Genomic DNA, 5383 nt, shown 5'->3' on the forward strand with positions numbered 1-5383 from the left:
GCACATGTGCTGTAAGGTTCTCGTGATGTCACTAGACCCAACAAATTGATCTATGGGGCGACCCAGGCACTATTAGCGCTTGTGACAGATCTTATTCATAGGAGGCAAGTCTGAGAAAGAAGTGTGATCTGTCAGTCTGACACAGGGGGTGGGCGGGGAGTAGTGAGGAAGGGTCGGAGAACTGCAAGTGCATTGTCCCACTCTGAAGCACTTGTGGCTCATTTGCCCAAGATTTCACAACTGAATTGCTGTGAAATGCCAAAATAGATTTTGTAAGATGAAGGTAAGCATTTAGTCAGCCTCAAAGTGCTGGTAGATAGCAGAGATAGTATTAGGAAACCGCAGTACTTTACTCTATGGAAATATTCATTTTTATTCACAAAAACAAAGGTAACGTTGAGCCCATGGTCACCTTAAACGTTCATGTAATATCACTTGGATATGCCTAAAACAGGGCAGGCATCCTAGAATCCTGATTATTGGTTCATGGCTGCCATGGGATTTAAAAGGAATATGGGCATACTGGTTATAGACTGCTGAAAAAAGTCCTACCAGTATGCCTCTGATCAGATGCCCAGTTGTGGATAAATCATCTTGCATTACTTTATATAAATGACCTCTTCCAGGCTTTGGGGCAGATGGTGCCTGGAAGATAGCTCTGCCTCCAGAGATTATTATATGTACAGGGGGAGTTACCAGTGTGATGGTCACTCCCTGCTCTCCTGATCTCACTGCAGAGCTGTGTGTGATTATACCTGACACATCTGCAGCTTCCAGCTCACTGGCAAAGAGGGCTGCAATATTGTTAGGCTACTTTCACACATCAGGTTTTCGGCGTCAGGCGCGATCCGGCGTCGTGCCGGAATGCCGGATCCGGCAAATGTTTTGTAAAACCTGATGTGCCGGATCCGGTTTTCTGCCGGATCCGTCTTGTTCTTGACAGACAAAACCGGATCCGTCTCATCCGGTTCATCCGTTTTTCTATCCGTTTTTCGACGGATTACGCCGGATCTGGTTTTTAAAATTGACCCTTGTGGCCTTCCGAACGGGATTGGCTACTGGAAAACTATATATAGCATGTTCCTACAGCCCTTCTTTGACAGGTTGTAGAGGAGAAAGTGCAGGTTGGAGAGAAGAGCAAGTTACTGGCGAAGATGGATGTTGTCATTGGAAATATTACCACTAGAAGTTCTGTGACGGTTTCAGTAATGAGGGACAATTTTGCACTATACTTTATGTCACCTCAAGGCAGAGTACACTGGCAGGATGACAGAGTGTGAAAGATTTGTGCCCTAACCAAACTTGTGTACCTTCTGTACCAACAGTATATACCTTTGCCAACCAAAGTTGGCTATCTTGTCATGGTCTTACTATTTTTAGCTTTAGGCCACAGGTGTGTACCTGGTTGTGTTTTATGCAAAGTATTTCACCTTTTAACAAAAGTTGTGTACATTGTTAGGAAATCACCAACAATAAACACAACTTTTCAGGTGAAATACTTTGCTTCAAACACAACCAGGAACACAACTGTGGCAAAAAGGTAAAATTTACCCACAGTTATATACCTGGTTTTGAATACCTTTTTACCTTTTAAATACCCTGTATTTAACCTTTTTTTTAAACATATTTCGCCGCAGAAAGAAATGACAGACAACCAGTGTAAACAATAATTTAACTTTTATTTAAAATATTTTTTTTTGTGTAAACTGTTTTTAAAGTTAAAAAAACTTTTTTAATAAAGGTTTGAAACCAACCAAATGGGCATTTTTATTACAAAAAAAACATTATAACTCGGTGTAGTGTGGGGTGGAAATACTGCTGGAGGGGCTGCGGGACAATAAAGAGAAAAAAAAACAATTAAAATACTGACATGGTATGGCCCTGGCTGAAAAAAAAAAAGTTACATCTAACATTTTTTTTTCACATGTGGTGTGTAATATTTACCTTCTAGTGACCATTGTCTCCCGGAGGAACGACAGGGCTTGTGCGTACTTGTACTTGCTCCTGCGTCCTCCAGATCCACTCGGGGCCCGCATCTCTTTATTGAACTCCTTCTTGAAACGATCCCTCACAGACTGCCACCGATTCACAATTCTGTTCCCTGAAACGAGAAAGGAGTGGTTAGTATACAACATCAGTGTTTCACAAACTCCAGTCCTCATGGTCCCCAGGGGTCATGTTTTCAGGATTTCCATAGTAAATAGAAATCCTGAACACATGATCCGTGGGGACCACGAGGACTGGAGTTCAGGAAACACTGGTTTACATCAAGCAACCGGTACTGTATATACTTACGCTCTTTAATCTGGGCCCGAACATCGAGGTCCTCCCAGCGGCCCACAAGGAGCGAACAGATTTCCTCCCAGAGTCGTCGGGTAACGATAAGGTCAGCGTGGCGGCGGTCAGCCATATTCCAGAGCGGCTCCCTTTCTCTGACGAGATCGATGAGGTGGTCCACATCGAGTCCTCCATCCTCACCGTCAGAGTCGGGAGCACGCTGTGAAGGCTGTTAAAGAAAAAGACAAAAATAACATAATTAGCCTCCACAAAAGAAATGAAATAAAAAGTGCAAAAAAACAAAGCAAAAATATTTATACTTACACGCTGGTGACCGCCGCGTTGCTGTCGCCGACGACCCTGGGAGGCACTGCGAGGACCTCTTGGCCGAGCACCAGATTGGGAAGACTAGAGAAGAAAACAAAAAATGTTATGTCTTTGGATGTAGGCATTTGTTTGCTGTGTGTGGTCTGCAGAACATTGTTTTCTATGTGTTGTGTGTAGTGTGATGTTGTGTTTCTGCGTTTGATGCAAAAAACTTACCAATTGTGAGCCCACTCCAGGTGTCTGTCCACCCCTTCCTTCTTCTTCTGGGAGCTCCTCTTCATCTTGTGAATCCTGTTTTGAAATAAAAGGCAATGAATAGACATATATTACAGAGATGATGGATTTTGGAAATAAAAACTTACCGTCAAACGCTGACGATGCGAGGGAGGGCTCCCAGAAGATGATGTGCTGTCTTCCTGGTGGCCACACTCCATGCCTGTGGGTGGTGTTCCAGCTGCTGCCATTGCTGCTGCTGCTGCATCTATTGGGCGGCTGTTGAATAAAGAGAAACAAAGGGCCAATGAATATCTTGATATCCAATAGCCCTAGTTTGGAGGAATGGGGGATTTGATAATTACCGTCTCTCATCTGCTGCTGGCCTCCCCTCCTCAGCATGTTCCATTTGCTGCTCCATTTGGGGTGGTGGTGGTGCTGATGGTGCTGCAGTGGTCTCCTGCCTTCTCCTGCTGCGCTTGGTTGCTTTCTTGGGTGGCATGTTGGGTGTGGCTGTGGGTCCCACTGTCTTGCTTTTATATATGTCTTGTGGGCAGAGCTACTGAGCATGCTCAGACCAAAAAAAACGGATCCGGCCACCGGATCCGGCTTTCGCCGGATCAGGAGCATTGCGGCGCTCATAGGCTTTCATTGTGTGAAAAAGACGGACGCGCCGGATCCGGCGTGTCCGGCTTTTTCGCCGGAGACAAAAAACGTTACAGTAGCCGTTTTTTCCAGACGCCGGATCGCGACACATTGCCGGATCCGGCGAAAACCGGATGAAACGCATGGCCATCCGGCGCGATCCGGCGCAAATGCAAGTCAATGGGGGGGAAACCGGATCCGGCATTGCATTTCGCCGGATCCGGTTTCTGTCAAAAGCGCCGGATCGCGCCTGACGGCGAAAACCTGATGTGTGAAAGAGGCCTTACAATGCAGCAGAGCTCAGAGAGAAGAAAAACGTGTTTGCAAGAAGACATGGTTCATTTCTCCTGTTCTAGTTACTTGTCTCACTGGTAAGTCCTCTTTTTTGTAAAATAATCTCTGGAGGCAGATTTATCATCCAGGCAACATCCTCCCCAGGGCCTGGAAGAGGTCATGTACATAATGTGATAAGAGGATTTATCCACAACAAGGCATCTGACTTGAGGCAGACCGATGTGACTCCCCTCCGCAGTCTATATTAATAGTTTAGGTATGTCGAATGTGGCGACAGATTCTCTTCAATGCACAAGTGTCGTTTCTTCAGATCTGTAGACATAGATGGAAATTACAGCAAGAGCCAATTAAGATGTCCTCCACCCCGTAAGTACTTGCATTGTATCCCAGTGGGTCTTTTGACTTTTATTTTATTGTTTCTATGTGTCAGAAACTTTCAGATAAAACTCTGTCCCTGATGTAACATTAATAGCAGCGCACCCCATGCCTGCAAGTCATATGTAATATTTACCTTTCCCGATAGCTGAAGCTCCATATAATGGATATGTTTATATTGGAGTGCTCTAGCTATAAAGCAAAGGCTGAGATTGTGTTTCGCAATACCTACAGCCCTCTCTGCTGTACAAAACTATTCAACATGGTCACACTGGTGGGGTCTTAAAACTGGGAAGAACACCACCCCACATAGTTTGTGGAGGTTTACATTTCAGTTGAGAGATTACTATGCATGTATCGCTACCTCTGAAGTTAACAGATGTTACATACAAGATCCCCTATCATTCATCTACTTTTTCTGATCCATGTGCTCAGAAATTCACATTTCGGGACTGGAGTCAAATATACTCAGGAAAACAATAAAACATTGATATTGCAATTCCTCAGCACCTAGTGCCTTTTTTATTTTATATCTGTATTATCTATAATTACATTATAAGCCTAGTCCAGCTCTGAAACTGGTTTTCAGACACCGAATGAGCAAATAATACAATGAAAGTGTAGAATTGTGGATGCAGCTCTGGCATATAATTCAAACAGAAGATTACGATCAGTACATGATAAGTAATGTATGTACACAGTGACTGCACCAGCAGAACAGTGAGTGCAGCTCTGGAGTATAATACAGGATGTAACTCAGGATCAGTAATGTAATGTATGTACACAGTGACTCCACCTGCAAAATAGTGAGTGCAGCTCTGGATTATAATACAGGATGTAACTCAGGATCAGTACAGGATCAGTAATGTAATGTATGTACACAGTGACTGCACCAGCAGAATAGTGAGTGCAGCTCTGGAGTATAATACACGATGTAACTCTGGATCAGTAACGTAATGTATTTACACAGTGACTGCACCTGCAGAATAGTGAGTGCAGCTCTGGAGTATAATACAGGATGTAACTCAGGATCAGTAATGTAATGTATGTACAGTCATGGCCAAAAGTTGAGAATGACACAAATATTAATTTTTACAAAGTCTACTGCTTCATTTTTTTCTAATGGCAATTTGCATATACTCCAGAATGTTATAAAGAGTGATCAGGTTAACAGCAATTACTTGCAAAGTCAATATTTGCCTAGAAAATTAACTTTATCCCCCAAAACACATTTCAACATCATTGCAGCCCT

General features: G+C 43.6%; 1 long non-coding RNA gene across 1 annotated transcript; it reads right to left on the minus strand.

The window, feature by feature from the left end:
- Nucleotides 1-1660: 1660 nt before the first annotated feature.
- LOC141082922 (uncharacterized) lies at nucleotides 1661-2613 on the minus strand. Its single transcript, XR_012230612.1, has 2 exons — nucleotides 1945-2613; nucleotides 1661-1827 (listed from the first exon to the last, which is right to left on the minus strand). It is a non-coding gene; the product is annotated as an uncharacterized lncRNA (long non-coding RNA).
- Between the last annotated feature and the right edge of the window lie 2770 nt (nucleotides 2614-5383).

This window comes from Dendrobates tinctorius, unplaced genomic scaffold (genome assembly GCF_039654945.1).
Source record: "Dendrobates tinctorius isolate UK_male_01 unplaced genomic scaffold, ASM3965494v1 ptg000019l, whole genome shotgun sequence".
Taxonomy (NCBI): domain Eukaryota; kingdom Metazoa; phylum Chordata; class Amphibia; order Anura; family Dendrobatidae; genus Dendrobates; species Dendrobates tinctorius.